The sequence below is a fragment of the Scatophagus argus genome, chromosome 14 (genome assembly GCF_020382885.2).
Source record: "Scatophagus argus isolate fScaArg1 chromosome 14, fScaArg1.pri, whole genome shotgun sequence".
NCBI classification, from domain to species: Eukaryota; Metazoa; Chordata; class Actinopteri; family Scatophagidae; genus Scatophagus; species Scatophagus argus.
Genome location: NC_058506.1, coordinates 2,307,573 through 2,326,320, shown reverse-complemented (window position 1 = coordinate 2,326,320; position 18,748 = coordinate 2,307,573). Strand labels below are relative to the sequence as shown.

The following is an 18,748-nucleotide window of genomic DNA, read 5'->3' as shown; positions in this document are numbered from 1 at the left end:
AAATAATACACACAAAACTGAGCACAGTTTCTTCTGTAAGGTTAAATATAAAAATATAGTCCAAAAAAGTATTGCTTATCACAGTCATAACAGTTAACCACTGTTAACATTAGTAACTTTTTTTTTCTTTTTTTATAACATTTTTTTATAACATTTGACTATAAAGACGTGAGATTTCACTGTAAATGGTCAGTATGTAATTTAATTGTGTGCTCTAGCAGCTAAGCCTAAACTTAAAGCCACTTGAAGAGAATAAAGCATAAATGGGCTGGTGTGCTGGTCATAGCGCCGCTTAGCAGTGTCTAGTGAGTGTGACTCTTCTAGTGAATACTAAGCATCTTACGTGCACAAATCCATAACCATTGTCCATAAATCTTCAAACATTTCCTCAAACAACAATGCAGCGTTAGCCTAGCGTAACACTCCGAAAAATTTTATTTGTGTTCTTCGGTAGAGAAACACCTGTCCCCTGAAGGTGACACCTACTGTCTTTAGCAGGCTGAACAAATTTACTGGACGAAATGTGTTTAAGTCAGTGCATTGTGCATTGTTTCTAAAGTTGAGTTGAGCTGAAGTTTGAGTCACTTTAGGCTTTGAGAAAAGAAACTGGAGGCCTTGGTCGTCCATTTCGGATACAGTTCACATTATATAAATAGTGTGAGACATGTGTGATCTGAGCAGCTTGCATGTGGAGATTACACTTCAGTTTGTGCACTGTAGAAAAAAAAAGAGGAGCAAGAAGGAATTAAAACAAGCAGGCTTCTGTAGCGACACGTGTCCGTAGACTATTGCATTTTGTTAAAAAAACTGGAGGTGGTTCTGCTACCTGAGATGGGCAGGTAACTGTGTGGGTTGCCCTTTTGAGGAAGAGAATTTAAATCATGTTTTTACTTCGGAATTATGCCTCGTGTCGGTTGGCTTCTATCCTGTAACATATTGCATGCTGTGGATTTAACATTTAACACCATGGAAAAGCTTCCATGAGGAAAACGTGGAGTTTTTATGCTTTCATCTCAGTTGATAAATCTCCAAAAAACTTGATGTACTTCTTTAACAGATAAAGGTCAACACGGAGGCAGGGAGATACTTCTCCGAGAGTAGTGACTTGGAGAGGGCTGACCGTCGGGCTATGAAGGTGAGACGTACCATGACAAGAGATGAGGGATGACACCCGCCTTCTTGACACCCACTTCAAAACAGGCCTATTTATATAGATGTGTGTGTGTGTGTGTGTGTGTGTGTGTGTGAGTGTAGGGACAGAGAAAGAGGAGGGGCAAATTGATTGAGAATGTGGCTCTCTGAGCTTTTACTTTTTCTCCAACTTACTGCTGCTCAGTTATAAACCTCTGTAGACATCTGATACAGATAGTAGACCACCAGTCAGTTTAAAGACACTATTTGCTGTCCTGGGAAATGGACAGAAAATATTTTGTGTTTAACTACCTGGATATGGAACTGAAGGGGGCTGTGAAATAAGTGGTGCATTTCAAATGTGTGGAAATGCATAGTTCAGACATGCAGAGAATACTTGGCCATCAGTAAATTCTTCAGGTTCACTCCTTTGGGATGGAATGCTTTCTTAAGTTGTACTAACTCAGAACAACTGAAGCAGACATCCAGCATGTCAGTGAAAGAGTTAACTTTCTTCCCTTGGACACTCACCAGGAGGGAAGAGTCAGGAAGAAAAAAAAAAAAAACAAGGTTAGCTCACTTCAGACACTGATGGGGAATTCCTCGCAGTCTGTTCTGCCCCGGCCATCTCTGCCAAGTCCATTGTGTTTCTGTCTTCCCTGGCTACCTTCTCTGTTTCATGCCCAGACAATAAGAGTGTGTAAATTTGCTACAAAAAATCTCTAAGGCATTTTCACATCTCGAAAGTGAAAAAATATATAAATAACGAAATAATAGTGTAAATGCTTGACTGATTTCACGTCAGGTAAAACTTTCTTCATGTTTCCAGAGAGTGCACCACGTCCCTTGTTAATCTACATTTGTTTACACATATACATGGTTGTTTTCCATGCTATGGACGCTGCAGTGTTGTGTGAATGCTGCCATCACACAAGCCAATTTTTTTATTTCCCCTTACACCATACCATACAATTTCACCGTTTCATCATGGAGGTCGTCACTGTGCCAAAATAGCTGATTGATTTCACTCACTTTCATTCACACCAATTTAAACTAAATGTCAGTGAATGTCATTTTCTTGATAATGGAGAGGGATTTTACAAGCTATCTCAAGCTGCTTGAGGAGCATTTGCACTGTAAAAATATCCTCACTGACAGATTGTTTATGTGATAAATGGAAGATATGAACACCACACGGAAAGACCTGAGGCGGATATTTTACAGCATTGCATGGTAGCCCTGATGGCTTCTTATATCTGGTGTATACCTGTCTGTATTATTTTCTCTTTTGTATGAATCCTCCAGGGATATTTGTGCAGGGTCCCCTTAACGTATTAGATTTCAGAGTCAGCTGGTACAGTGTGAAGGCATGCTTCAGCTTTTTCATGACTGTGTTTTTACCTGCTGTTTGTCTCGTACCACACAGTGCAGCAGCGTAGACATACATTTACATAAAGTATGCATGCACATGAAACATATGCATGTGTGCAGCTAGCTTAGTTGTGTACATGAGGGCACTATCCTGGATTGAGTTAACTGAATATTAGTGATGTTGAAGTAGGAGAGATGGAGATATTTGATTGGAGGAAGAAGGTCACAGTGGCAGAGTGCAAGCTGGGCAGCGTTGTAAAAATATTCATCATGCAGGCTCATAAATCTTGTATTAAATCTCCAATTTTGACAAATGCATTTTCTTTTTGTACATTTTTAGATATTAACCCAAGACAACATATGGCAGAATGCTCTGTTCATATCAAGAAATTTAATTTAACCAAACCTATAAAACACAAATTTAATGAAAAATGACCCTTAAGAAGTAAATGTTAAAGTAAATGAAGGTTTGATTATTGTACCTGCATCATAGAAATCTGCAATGGCAAATAATTTTTTTAAACACACTCATACATGTTGCTCTCCACATATCAAAAGAGCAGCCTCAGTAAGTAAGGACCAAAGCTTCTGTTCTTTGATTTAAAATCAAGCAGGTCTTGTGTTCATGAGCATGACTGCCAGCTGTCCTCCTGGACCAACACAGCTTGTTTAATCTGGAGCTCGGGAAAGGTTTCTGTTTCAACCAGAATCAGTTTAATCTACTCCTGTTCAGATACACGTGGAGTACAGTCAATGGATTTTGCTGCTCTGCAAAAATATCCACCTTAACATGTCTACTCCTGTATGGAGTATCAAATTGTTTTTCCCTGGACCAATAAAATATCTGCCACTGTATAGATAGTTGATCATGCTTCCGTTGTCTAGTGCGAAAATAGTAATGTGAAAATGCAGTAATATAAAAAGAGTACCTCTGCCCTCTCAAGTTATTTTCACTATAGTCAGGGACATGTCCAAATTTTTAGACTGTGGTGGCCCAAGTGGGGCATGTGTGCTGGTGTTTGCCTCTCACTCGGCAGAGAGTCACTCATACTTTAGGATAATAGGGTGGAACTTGGGCTGGCCAATCAGATTGTAGGAGCGGCCAACGTCACCCATCGTTTTTTACTTATAAAGATGAATATTCTTCAGAGTGAGGGATTGTATTACCTTGAAATGTAAAATCTCTCGGGACTGCAAGACCAGGCAGACCAATCTGTGCACCACCTGGATTGACAACCAGAAAGCCTACAATTCAGTGCCACACACGTGGATACTGGAAATGTCCAACATCAACAGGACATTAAGAATCTTCATAAAGAACTCAATGGGACTGTAGAAGACAATTCTAGAGGTCAACTCAAAACCAACTGCACAAGTTACTATCAAGTGCATATTCCAAGGTGATGCACTGTCCCCATTGCTGTTCTGCATAGGCCCGAACTCCCCTAGTCAGATCATCACACAGAGTGGTTACAGATATGGGTTCCAAAGTGGAGCAACCACCAGCCACTTCCTCTACATGGATGACATCAAGCTGTACGCCAAGAGTGAGCGAGACATTGACTCATAATAAGTTGGCCAAAGGAGGAGATAGAAGCCATTGATGTCAAGATCAGGAAGCTCCTCGCAATGCACGGAGGGTTTCACCCCATGTCCGGCACCGTGAGATTGTACGCAAAGCAGAATGAGGAAGGCCAAGGACTAGTGAGTGTCAGGGCAACTGCCCAGGATGAAACAATAAAGGTCCAGATATACATCAGGGAGATAGCCCCCAGAGATGAACTGCTGCAGAAACCTGGCAATGATGAGAAGCAGGAGGACAAACCATCATGGAGGGACAAGCCCCAGCACAGTATGTGCCGCCAACAGATAGAAGAAATGGCTGATATTAAGGAATGCTACCAATGGCTGGAAAAGGCTGGACTGATCAATATAGGTTGGGGTCTATCACACCAGACAGGACCCCTGTTGCAGGCTGTGCAAACATGCTCCTGAGACAATTCGCCACATAACAGCATGGCGTAAGATGCAGGCAGGGACAGCATACGTGGAACACCTTAACCAAGTGGCTGGCACAGTATGGAACATCTGCACTGAGTATGGGTTGGAAGTATATACTGTATTTTCATATATAAAATCTGTTTATATTTTTCTAAAACAAAATTATGAGATCATACTAAGTTGGACTAAGAATGGGTGAGGGGTTTGAAAAGCATTGTTCACATGATAGACTCTATATGCAGTAGCTTACTGCTTACTTTTCTTTTATTGCATTTGGTAAGTTGACCTGAAATATAAGTGTTCTGCAAAATATACATTATTGAAAATCAATCATGCTGACTTTTAGCACTGTCAAAAGTTGAGCAAACTGGCTTAAAATAAGACATTTGTGATGGATTAGATCTGCATGTGCGAAGTCCCAAAACCCCATGAGTTCATCAAAGACAAACATATCAGTGAACATATCAATACAAAAAAATACAAAAATACAAATGTGTGTGAAATAAATAAAATGAAAGTACAAAGTGCTTCATTTTCCCCTTTATATCGAAAAAATAATTTAAACTACATTGATTTTACTCTTGTTTATCTTTCACTAGCTTATTTTAGTTTACATTTCCTTGGTTTTCCAGTTCTTTGGTCTTAGCACACATTTGGTCATTTAATCACTTGTCATTTTTATTCATCTTGCACAGTTTTCCTTACTATCCTTTGGTTTTGGCACTTCACACTGTAAAGTCTGTTATGTGTACCTACAACTGTGATATATAGACATAGATCCGAAATTTTAGTCAGTGCTAACAATCTCAATACAAAACACTTTCATGTTCCTGCAATTTTATTTTCTTTAAGTCTGTGATTCTTTTTCACATCATTAGCCACCATTTGGATAATCTCTTTTTATCCCACTAGTCTGCAGATTCATTTTTCTTCTACTTGATGCAGCTCGATTCATTAAATAGAGGAATCCACTGGTGGCACTCAAGAGTGTTAAGAGTAGAGCTTCTTTTCTGAAAGTCTTAACAGAAAGTCCAGACTAGAGGAATTTCGACTGGTCTCTTTTTGTTTGCTCAGCCCATCCTGACTCATCACGACATGGGTATTTTTAGCAGTGGATTCCTGTTTGGCTTTTCCCCCACTGTTCACAAGGGGCTATCATATTCCGTGAGACAGGCAGGAATAATCAATGTCAAATATCATCCAGGAGTCGATTAGTGGCAGAGAAAGTTAAAAAGCCTTGTGTCATGCTGTAGGTTAGACACAGTATGTGTAGCAGCTGGATAAAGTGCTGGTGTTGATGTGTGTGAGTGTGTTTATGTAGTCTAAATGTGTATGTTTGTGCTGTGTTTTGTCTGGTACAGCTGCCTGTATCAGCTGCATGCTCGTTAAATGTTGGGATTAAACCCGTGCTGACGCCGTGCCGGCTCTGGTTACTCCTGTGGGAATACCTGCCATTGTCAGTGTGAGCCCCTTATAATTCCCTGGTATTAGCCACAAATGGTTGAAGTTTGGTTGGTTAGAAAAAACTGTAAAAACTAAGCTTTGGATAATTGTTCAGTACATGAGGTGAAGCAGTTAGTGCAAGTTTTGGCTAATAAAGAGTTTCATTGTTCACTTTTACCGCATTTGAGGGTTCTGCTTGTGACTTTTTTTGTCTTGCATGCATAAACCTCAGTTGCCTCACCCCCCTCCCACCACATAGTGTCTGATTCCTCACTGTTAAGGTGGCCAAGTGACCCAATATCCTGTTTGTCAGGAGAACAGAAATATTTCTGATTGTTGCACATCCTGTCGGTCAGTGATCTGTGGCATATACAGCTGCCAGGCATGAAGACTTATTTAGCCTCTATTGTATGAGCTCAGAAACAATCACACTCTGTACTGACTTAATGTTTAATGCCAGAGAATGATTTTGAAGTGTGAAGTTACTGAGTTGGTTGTCCATATGCGTGGGAGATTCCTGTGAGTTTTGGGCGGACAAGCCATGGGCATTATAATGCAAAATTAATTATTTTTATGTCTGCCTGAATCTTAGCGCAGTAAAAAACCTGCGTGTGTTTTATTGAAATGAAATTATGGTATAATGTCACTTTTGCTATTAGCACAGAGAGTCTGTGCATGCCAATTGATCCTGCTGTTGTCATAGCAACATGAACCACTAAACCTCTGCGCAGCTGTTGTTATGGAAGCCCTTGAACAGCTGGGGGGCTATTGCTGCGGAGGGGTTGTGGGAAGCGGGTCTTCTGGTCCTCCCTTCACACCTTGACCCCAAAACTCCTGCTAGCTAAAAGAGGAGGATTTGGGAATCTTAAAGATGTCCATCTGGAGTTTTCTTTCTCTGCTGTACAGAGCCTCCACATGATTAGAGAGAAGTTAGGCAGGAAGTTGTGAATATTTAATCATGTCTGTGTCTTCTCCAAACCTGCTTTGCCACAAATGTGAGCAGTGAAATCAAATGAGTCAAATGAAGCTAGATTCTCTCCCAGGGCTTGCCTGATGCATTGGAGCATATCCCATTATTGATATGAGCAAATGTTGTACACGGTGCAACAATGAAACAGTCATTTCACAAGAAGCACAACTTGTCCAGGGAGCAGCACTCTCTGAGTCCAATCCCTTCTGCCATAATAATGAGGGCACATAAACCAAAAGCAAGGTTTCATCCTCCTACTGTTTAATTTAATGCAGAATTAACTAAGTGTAGATGTGTGGGTAAGGATTATTAGTATTGTGGTCACTGCCTTTTTGATTTAAAGACTGTATGATGAGTACTACAGGAGTTTGAAGTACTCAGAAATATTATTTAACTAAATGTAGAAATGCTATAATGTACGTATGCACCGACCGTGAAAGGATGTCATGAGCCAGCACCTCGAGAATGTGCCAGTGCAAAGCTGATGTGACACAGCAGATAAACATTGGCCACTGCTATGGGTGAATGTCCGAGATGATTATCAGTCAGCGTTCTTAAAGTATCAGTTGTGTTTGAGCAGACTGATCTGTTGTACTGCTTGACATGTAAACATCATTTAACTGTTGTGGTGGTTCTGGATGAAATATTTTGGACTGCAACTAATGACTGCTTTTGCTACTGATAACTTATTGATTCATTTATTGGTCCCTAATACAGAAAACTGTTTGAAATGGGTGTCTTGATAGCTGACTGCTTATTAGGCATATATTCTCTGCTAACAAACAAAGACAAATAAATGTCAAAAGAGAGAGAGAGAGTAATTAAAAATGCCCATCGCTGTTTCTCAAAGCCCAAGGTGACGTTTTTAAATATCTCAGTATAAAATGGAGAAAAAAATAAACCAAAGAATGTTTGCTAATCGGATGTATTTAGATAAATGAACCATTTATTTAAATAATTGCTGACAGATTTTGTGCTGAACAAGTTTGTTAAATGGGAAATTGTTTAAGCTCTACAAATTTTTATTATTTTTTTTTTATTTTATTACTTTTTTTTATACTTTTTATAGCTTACTTTAGGGTAAGCTCCAACTGTAGTGATCAATAGAACTTTTTATTGCACTCTTCATTGGACATATATTACCAAAACTTTGGATGTCTTCAATTTTCAAATTTTATTGTTTTTTTTCTTCTTTTCTTTGAGCTGTATAAAGGTCAAACTTGAAATGAACCAAATAACAACAGTTCATGTTTTAGAAGCTGGCCATACAATTTACATAGCAAATCTTAATCTGAATCTCTTAATCTCTATAGTCATTTAACTACAGCTGTCGGAGTAATATAGTGGAATAAAAGTTACCAATTAAAAGACTCAGTTACTTTCCACCACTGACTGTATGTGTGTACCTGTGTCATGTAGAGAAGAGGCTGCAGTGTGAATGATGGTGCGCACATTCAGGAATGCTAATGTTTCCTCTGTGGCTTTTGCGAGGAACAAGGTGATTAGACCTCCAGCCCCCTGGGTGGAGCCCCTTGCTGCACCAGCTCCCACTCTGATTTACTTTGACGTCAACAGGAAGGTCATCTGGGTCCCAGAGGGGTCATGGAAAGATGGTGAACGGTGTGTGTGTGGTTGGCTTTAACACAGAGATGCTGAGGGCCAAATGGATGACCGAGGGAGGAAGGGCCCTTGGCGCTTAGGGAGGGCTTCGGAAAGGATTACTGAGAGGCTAAAATGTTTTCTTTGTGGCTGAAGGAAACCTAAGAAATGCTCTCACCCAAATCTCCCTTGGTCTGAGAAGGCTTGTCAGGCTTGGTAACTCAAGCTACATTTGAAAGACTTTGCTGTTGTCTTGGGCTTTGAGCTTCTCTTTACTATTGGTATATTATCACTGACATGGAGAGTTATGAACTTCAAATTATTTAGAGCCAATTGGACATGAAGCCAGGTTCAACCAATACTATGGCTGGATTTCCCTTCAAATAAAGCACACTTAATTGCATTCTGATAGGATGAACTGAATGTAAATGTAAATATTGGAATGGAGAGGCTAAACATTGGATAAATGCCGAATTCATCCAAAATCTGTCTCCAAGCATCACAGCATCAGATACATAGTTGTCATATTCAAAGAGTATATTCAAATTATTAGAACATTTTAATTTTCTGATGCTTATCAATTTTATGTTCGATAAAGCAGTTTATTTGTTACATCTCAGACGATGTAAACACTCCTAATTCAAGTTCCTCCAAATTTGCCTGACAGTGGAAGATGATAAAACTTTTTATTGTTTTGTTCTGCTTTTGGGAGATTAATAAAACTTTAAGAAAAAGAAACCTTTGGGTTCTTCTTGCTAAATGTCCACAGCTTTCATTCCAACCCCCCCTCCATCCACTCTGGGCCTCTGGTAGTACCTACCTACCACACACACAGTAGTCCCCACTGAGCTGTGCAGGACTGGATAAATACCATCCCTTCAGAGGCTCTGTGTTCACAGATTGCTGGAGGTAGGCAGCCTGCTGTGAGGCCCGACCACACTCCCACTGTTCTGGAGGAGCTTTAAGCGAAAGATCAGGTGTCCAGCCCTGAATGCTTGATTGAACTTAAATCTTTTGCATGTGCGCCATAACTCTCTCTGTGGCGCTGTGCTATGTGTGGCTGAGCCAGTCAATTGCTCAAAGGAATTTGAGTCACAGCAGTCCTCTGACCTTCCTGTTTTCACCGATGTCACAGAAAATTATAATCTGTGTTTTTGTTTGCAGTGATAGAGAGTTACAAAAAGATGGATTAACAGTAAATCAAATTAATAGTTACTATGGGGTGGTAACACTGATGTAACCAAATAAAGCACTTCTGTCTGTATTTATGCCTATTTATAAAGCTATATAAAGGTCTTATTTTCATAGTTTCACAGTTTCATTTCTTTAGGAGATTTATTATCCCTGCTGGTAATATTAACAATTTAGACACTAACTGTTATCTTATAATTCAAGATTAAAGACATCCATTAGATTTTTCAAAACTACATCAGACTTTCAGCCAGAGTTTACCATGGATCCATACCATCCCAATTTGAATCCAGCAATGATCTTTGTTGCATGTCATGCCATTGTTTGCTGATGGTCTTAGAGGTCTATAATCCAATAAAGGCAAACTACCAAAAGGGGTTATTGACATAAACTGGGGATTTTGTTTAAAACCTGCCTGGCCTTCTGAACTCTTGTTTTGCCTGGGCTATGGCTTTTGCTAAGTCCATCAAACTGAAAAATAAAATGATAAAATGATGATTAGGAATGATGAGCTACAGAAACAAAACTTAAATACTTGCTTATTAATTATTATTAACTATTGGAATGGATACCGTTTATGCTTAGAACACAGACACCAACATCAATTAGTCCTGCATTCAAATATTATAAATTGTTGGTACCACCACAACTACATGGTATGTTCATTGCCTTAAAATGCCTGATTATTCTTGCAATCGACAAAAAGACACAAACTCACAATGAATGTATCGAGTAACAAATATAAAACTAAAGAACTAAACACACATCGGTGAGTCACGCTGTTGCACTGGGTGACATGTTCCTTCATTACCATGAACACACACTGTAGTTTATTTTGACTCATTCCCACAGACACCATCCTGCTGCCCCAAATACCCACCAAATCTGTATTAATATACGACTGAACAAATCTATTATTTCTTCATGTTTGAGTAACATTTGTTAAAAAATACAGTGCCCAGTTGTTGTAGGAAATTACCATGGAAGTTGCTTTTAAATATTTTTGTCCTTAGAACCAGTTGTGTCAGTGGCAGAAGCAGAATGGGGAGTTGACAAAGTACTGATGGATGGACTAACACAAGGCTGACTTTTAACTTTCCATGGGATTCTTTTTGGCAGTAGGAAAAAGGCACAAGGAGAACAGCTTTATCTAAACATATCATTTGTGCTTTGTGAAGCAGACTGATTCAATGCTTTAGGCACAAAAACCACTTAGTTATATTGATGAAAAAAATCATACTTTTGCTTAACTTACATAAATGACCTGCGTATGTGTCATACATTACATATCTTACCTTATGTCCACATGCAAGTTAGATTGCTTAAGTTCAAACAGCCTCCTACTGATTTTGACTTTTCTTGCTCATTATGCCAGACAGGCGCCTCTGGTAATGATGCTAAAGGGCCACCTACAGCGTCATACTTTGTAGCAAAGGGCCACTGACCAGGCGGCCATGTTTGATGCGCTGGGAGTGAGAATGGGCTGCTTTAACGCCTTCTTGGCCTCCTCCATCAATGGGACTTTTTTTCTTCTGCAGGATAGAGTTTCTGTTACTGTTCCACAGTTAACTTGGGGATGGCTACCAGGGACAGCAAACCTTGAACCTTGAACCAGACAGAATAGCGCAGTGAAAGTGAGGCTTATAGGGAACCGGTACAAATGCAGATGGTGCAGTTTTTCTATATCATTTGCACTGTGCAATCAGTATTTTCTTTACAATGATAAGTTTTAATCCAAAAAAAACAAAACAAAAACAAACCTCAATTCCTGCCGCTGTGTCAGCACCAATACTGATACTTCAGAGTTTGCATCAGTGAGCTTGTGATAAGGTGTTAGGTCTGCTGAAGATGGTGACCATGCATCCTTCCAGTAAAATAAATAAAAATGGATTTGGTCATTTACTGCATCTCTCAATGCATGGATAATCAGATGTTTTTACTGATCCTCTGCATGTTCCAATTTTTACTGACCTTTCCTGGCTTTGATAATTGTTTGTTTGTCGATGATGGCTTTATTAATTAATTGCATCACTTAAATATTTTCATCTGTTCACAGGCTTTGTGCAGAGAGTTGGATACTGTGCCACAGAACAGAGAACACTGAAAGCTGCTGTGTTGCTCTGGGCAAGCTAACTGTAAGTATTCAGTTGCCCTCCTATAAACTTTATGATAACCAGGTTGTATATACTTGTGCTTTTTTATATACATTTTATGTATATACTTTATATACTTTATATGTCATTAGCAAAGCTGTGTGAATATTACATGTATGTGTTTCACGAACAGAACGTCCATTCTGCCATGATAGACTTTCAGTAGCACACAATCAAATGTAATGCATATGATAAACATGTTGACATACCAGAGTGCACAGTTAACCCTGCAGTTGAAACCAAGCCATCATTTCAATTCCTTGAGCATATTTTCTCAGCATTTCTTGAACACCTAAATGAGAATTTCAATTTCTGTGCTCAGGCTTTGCTGGAACTTCAGTCTGTATAGCTTTTTAAATGATTGATGATTCACTCTCCAACATACACACTATTTGCATTTTGGACTAGGATGAAAATGAATGTGACCTTATGGTAATTGTAGTGTTAGGTTTCCACAAATGCTCCTTCTGAGCAATACCCAGAAGGCCAAGTAATAAAAAAGAGGGACCCCAAACACTGAACATATATCAGGTGGTTTGTGGTCTTGACAAGAAATGATGAGGCAGTGGGAACTAAAAGCAAATGCAAATAGGCTGCTTTCTAATGGTATGTGGTGCTTTCAGGGAGAGTAGGACATAATACTGGTTTCTAATAAGCAGTTGTCTGGCTATTCCACTGGAGCAGATAGTGGGTCTATAATGTATCACCCTAACAGAATGGGACATTAATGTCCCCAAATGGTTTTTGGATGTCCATGACTGGAACTTGAGTTGTTCACTGAGTTGAGTCACTGAGAGGGTGGGGTAACCATAGTGCACTTTAAGATAAAATATTGGTCCCCAATAGTTCAGATTCTGTTTTTCTGGCATTTCATTTCATGTAATGCTGTGTTCAGATTGTATGTACATACAAGGAGACATGGGTGCACAGAACAGACTAAAACACATTTTGCCACTTAAGAGAAGTGACAGCTGCACCAGAAAAGTTATCTTAGCGCTGACGTTTTTTCTCAGACAAGATAATTAAGTGTTCAGTTGCTGTAGCTATGTTGAGTACCAGTGTGTAGGATGCTGTGATGACTTAAGCTATTGCAGCTGCTAACAGTGCTGTCACAAAATGTGCTCTCCGTAAAACTACACAAAAAACAGTTATGATAATGAGACAAAGAGCTATTTTCGGGCAACACAGAGGGTTATTATTACTATACCCACTATTATTATTTGAACATGGTAATATGATGATTAGACGGTTTAAATCATGCACAAGGAATTGTTTGCCAGAACTGTGTGCTTTGTTTGTTGTTGTTGTCATATCCACCTCCACCAGACAATATTAGAAATTAGGTGGAATTTGCTGTCTTGGGGCATTTGAATATTACTGCCTGCCAAAGTACTTTAGTGTTCTCTGCTCCCCCATATTTGTATTCAGGCATGTCTCACCCACATGTTGCCCCCGCACCACCACTTTTTCCTGAGATTATGACACTACACTAATATCTGTAAAAAAGAAAAAATAATGCTTCAGAGAATGAGGTCTTGTGCATAGGAAAACCTATTGTTCACATTAAATTTACTGAACAGCCATCCAGTCAATCACAGCCAACGGGTCAATCCATGAAGCCAGGAAAGAGTAAATATTCGGAGTACTGTGTGTGTGAGTACATTGGTAAATGGGGTTGCTGGCTGTGATGCCACATTTAGAACAAATTCGAGACATGAAACAGTTACTTATCTAGTTAGTAATGTAAACATGCCTTTTGAAACATTATCTTGTTGTGTGACGTATTAGCAAAAGCTGCTAAATGGTCAGGATGGCTCGGTGTCATTTCCAGTCTGCAGTGCTATACAAGGATATATGTGAGTGGGGATTTTATTTTTGTTTGTTTTAATAATGTGAAAACTGCTGTGTATTTGTTAACGTCAATAACTACGCGTGACTGTTCTGAAGTTAATTTATATACAGAAAGTCACCATCATTTTTTCAGCACTGAGCTTTTTAGGGGTTAACTTGATTCCTAGTAATTGAACTCAACCTGGAACCCCAGTCCAACCAGGTCCAAAGTGTATTCAGTCTAATCAGGCCCAGTCAGCGTCTCATATTCCTGCAGGTTTTAAGGCTGTGAGTCATTGTATTTAAAACCCGGAGGATTTCTAGCAGACTTGCCTCCATGCGTACATCATGATCACAGCAGGAGTGTTGGAGCATCACACTGCTGTCAGTGTTTTTTTGGTTGTGTCTTTTTATGTCCATTGCAGATTAAATCCAGCATTCAGGAAAAAAAAGGGTTTTCACATTTTCAAACTGGATGAAATTCATAGATTTTGAACCATGAAAACTGTTTTATAGCGTTGGTGAGCTGGTCAGGATCAACTGTGGATTATTATTAGTGTAGTATTGTATCTTCAATGTAGTGGACTGGCAAGTAGGAATGCAGGGATTGGGATGGGATTGTAGTGCATCTGACTTTTATGCAGGAGACGTCTCATCACATGATGTGCACTTAAGGCTGGTGTTTATTAAGTGTAATTATAATCTTTTCCTAAGCTTCACTCAGTGTTTTAGTTGACTAACCATAGCTGTAATTTATTTGCCTAAACGTTACTGTGATTGCCAGATGCAGATATTGTAAGAAAAGAGACAATAAAAAATTAGATGCAATTAGATTTTAAAATACATTGCTGTTAAACATATTCAAGGTTTTGCACAATTGTGATGTTCTTGTCCAGTGAAAGGGTTCTTCCACAACACCAACATTTTCCTTGCTGGCTCTGGGATTCAAATTTTCTATCCTCTGCAATTCTCCCATACTTGTAACATCAACCCCTTCATGTAAAGTGTTGTTTTTGTGGACCTTTTGCTTTTGAAAAAAATTGCCTCTAAATCTTAATTCATGTTTGTCGTCAAATTCCGGAAATACCCTTTTATTGGTATGAGGCCGCAGACAAAGTAATGGCGAGGACAATGGGGGATCTGTACACACATGGCAGTATCTAGCTGGTTGCCAGAGGAGGTCTGGTTATACTAAGCCATTTGTCTCTTCCTACACGCAGGCCAGGCTGATCGCACAGTCAGTCTCCATGTCCTTTCAGCCCCTATTTGTTCCCCGCTTCTGCTCTCCCTCTTCCCACCCAAAACCTCCAGCACGATTCCCCACCAAGGATTGTTTTACGCTTAATTTTGTTAGACTTAATGAGATTTCACTAATTAAATCTCCTCCTGGTTGGAGAACCCCCACCTATCCCCCTTACATTACCCCCCCCCCTTTAGACTTACAATCATTCCAGCCTGTGGAGTGATTGCTTCTAGAGCTATTTTAGACAAATAAACTTTTTCATGAAGAACAGGGACAGTGGGTTGCACAAGGACAGGCCTGTGTTACACTGTGGATTTCCAATTTCGCGCCAAGATGCTCTGCTGCACTTGTGATAGCCAATAGCTTTTCAAATCTGATTTGGTGTATCAGGCCAGGAAGTAGTTGTCGAGTACATCGAAATGTCTTTGCATCATAAAGACGAGGCGCTGCAGAGCATGTCAGCAGGTGCTAGTAAACAGATTACTGGTTAAGTTCTTTGCAACGGATCTCAGTTTTCTCCAAGCATTTTACAGTGTTTTATATAGGTTAGAATATTTTATTACATCTTGAAAATCAAGAAGCTGTTTTAGGATTGTCTACAAAACAGTCCTATTCTGACCCTCTCATGCCGTGTAATCCATCATTGCTATTGTAGTTCAGTAGCCAAAGCTCAAACGCAAATCCAAGTGGCAGGACTTCACTGACAAATGCACACATGTTCCAGATATGTGTTCCTAATAATAATCCCTGCATTAACTGTGTGACAACTCTAAAAGGGAAATGCTGAAGGGTGGGACTGTCTCAGTTCAAGCAGCGAAGCCTTGGAGGTTATTGTTGATAGCAGCCGCTTACCCTGCCATTGTGGAAGACCCTCTGGGACTCTCACACTGACTATTGTGAGGGCCAGCCTCCTGTTTCCCGTTCAAGCACTGGACACCCGGTGCCAGCTCCGCTGCTCGGTTCTTTAGCCAAAAAGTCCATTACACCCCTCATTCCCTTCTCCCTCCCATGTCTCTGTGTCCATTGTAGCCCAGCTCTCCCATCCCCATTCACAAACACACACACACACTCCATCCAGCCCCAGAAGCCCCTGCGCTATGACCGTCGGGTGGGCAAGTGGGCAGCATGCCCATTCAGATGGGAGTGCTTCCTTGATGAAGGCCTGTGCTGATCGGGTTTCTGCCACCTGTCATTCAGCTTAGCAGGCAGGAAAAGGGGCAAAAGTAGCTGTGGGTGGTGGAAGTAGAGAGGTGGAGGTGGGGGGTGGGATGGAGGGGGTGGGGGGTTAATGGGAAAGATGCCATGGCAATCTGGCACCAAGCCTACAGCCTGCTGTTGTTTCAGTAGAACCTCCCAGACTTCTCAAGTAGTCCTTCTAGTTCATGCAGTGGTGAGTTTGTTTGATCTGATAATAAAGTCAGCCAGTTTTACACACTGTCATGTTATTTTTTTTTCTAGATTTGCTAAACATTGTAGTATATTACACATGACATCACAGTAGCACATTTAAGTATAGTTAAGAACACTTTATAACCTCTTAATGAACATTTCATTAAAAAAGGTAATAAATGTCCTACACTGCTTAGTGTATTTACCTCATCTGATCTTTTTCACACACAATTTTACAATCTGTCTAGATTACAATTTATTACTTTATTTATGTCCATTCTTGAAAGAAGCTGTGAGGGGTTGGCAGGCCTTTTGATTTTTTTACTCAGTTTTATTTATACAGTACCTTTCAGAGGAAAGACAAAAAAGTTTAAAAAAAGTCAAGGAAATAAAAGATAAGAAGCAATAATTAAGACTTAAAGTGTTCAAAACTTTCCAGAGAGGAGTTTGAGATTCTCAGTCAAACATTTCCAGACAATGCTTGAATCACGAATGAGTCAAACATATGACCACTGACTCACTAGAGAATCTATTAAGAATCTGATTAGTAAACAGATGAGCAAACCAAAAACCAAAAACATAACCTCCTTGGTTGGGGTAACAAAATAATAGAACCTGCTGTAATTCATTACAGGACTTCTTCTCACAAACACAGCACGCTCTTACAGATTGGATGCTTGGGGAATGCTGGCAGTAAAGTATTTTGGGCCTCATTTAGCCTTGCTTATGGAAAGAAATTCATTTGCCTTTCCTCCTGAGTTAGAGTTGCAGGTTTCCTCAGCTGTGATTTTGGGCCTGCCAGGCTTGTGTGCTCATTCTGTGTGAATTCAGTTAAATCAAGACATCTGGGAGTGCATATTAATCGTAATTATTTTAGAACTTTGGGAATTGAGCTAAATATAGTTGTTGCAGATAAACATAATGTTGAAAAATGGTGTATATGCTATAGATGTGGCATTTTAACACATGGCCTGAGCAGATATAAATTTGTTTAGGCTGCACTTTGAAAATTCTGCAGCTGTGGAACTCATTTAGCCTCTTCTGTCTCTGTAAATATCACACCATCTTCTGCAAAGAATTTGTCAGATTCCTGTAATCTGGCCTTAGGTTAGAGGATTTTCTGAGCTAATTAAATTTTAGGCTCTGTTTTTGCTACTGAATGGAAAAGCTATAATCAAAGAAGATTTTAAGGCAAACTGGCATGCGCCATCATACTGTCTCCGACCTCTCTGTTACATGAGTTTGGGGTCACGCTTAGCTCCACATTATTAGCTTCAATGTGTGATCCCACATTTCCCTCCATCACACTTGCTACCTTTATGCTTAACCGTCATCCTCCAATCCATCCATATCCATTTCTCCCTCACCAACCCCTTTACCCTACCAACCCTAATTGTAATTATGTTGATTTAACTTAGACACATGCGGCTCCCTCCCCACCATCTGAATGGAAGCTTATTAGTTTGAATATTTTTTTTATATTTATTTATTACCATTTCTCAGGGTCCCTGTCGGCATTTCCAATTACTCTTGTCGTGCGGCTGTAATTGCCTCCATGCTAATGGCCGCCAGACAATCGTGCTAAATGAGGTGAGGCCGAGAGGCTAGGAGCCTGACTTCATTAAGAGCTAATGGGATTTTATAAGGGGGACTGAAGACCCAGCTCATCAAAAAGAGGGAGATGGAAGGAAAACAAAACAGATGGAGGGGGAGAGCCAAATCACCACTACTCTAACTTAGTTTGGTCCTTTTCCTGGCACTCTGATGACAAAAAAGAACAGGTTAGTCTTCCTCTAGAAGACTACTAGCTAATTATACAGAAAGACATACTGAAAGGCTCAATAGTGACTTACAGTGGAAAAATAGACAGACTGATAAATAAGTATGCTCTGGCTGTCCATCTGAACATGAAAATCAGCTATTTTTATGTCTCACACTCTTGGAAGCTGTCTCACAGAAGCTATTTTATTTTTTCTTGGCAAAGTAACAGCAATAGATATGTATAAATTATATATTTTAGAAGTGAGTGGACAGTCTGGTCCAAATCCTCCCACATTTTTCACACTTCACTTCGACAGAAATGGACTTAGATGGGTGCAAACATGGATGGATGTGAATACATGGCTTAAATACAACAGGATGTTATGAGACCAAGGCAATAATACACACTGTAAATCTGTATATGGATTGAAGGCCAACCAAAAGCCCAGTAGGCCATAAAATAATTCAGAGCCATTAAATCTGTTATTGTTGTTGCCTGATGATAAATTCTGCTCTAATTATGATGAAAATATCTGTTCTTTTTGATAATGTGGTTCCAAGCAAACATGAGCAGTGAGACAAGAGTGTCAGTAATTCAAAGAAATGTGCTGCAAGAACATATATATACATACATATATATATATTTCAAGGGGGCGGGGGGTTATT

The 18,748-nt window shown here is 39.7% G+C and overlaps 1 protein-coding gene across 1 annotated transcript in view; it reads left to right on the top strand.

Moving 5' to 3' along the window:
• The first annotated feature begins 299 nt into the window (after positions 1-299).
• The window catches only part of pknox2 (pbx/knotted 1 homeobox 2), an 83,295-nt gene continuing 64,846 nt past the window's right edge, over positions 300-18,748 (top strand). Inside the window, exons 1-2 of the mRNA XM_046411473.1 lie at positions 300-1,135; positions 11,763-11,841. The gene's annotated coding sequence lies outside the window, so the exon portion shown is untranslated. The remainder of the gene's footprint in view (positions 1,136-11,762; positions 11,842-18,748) is intronic.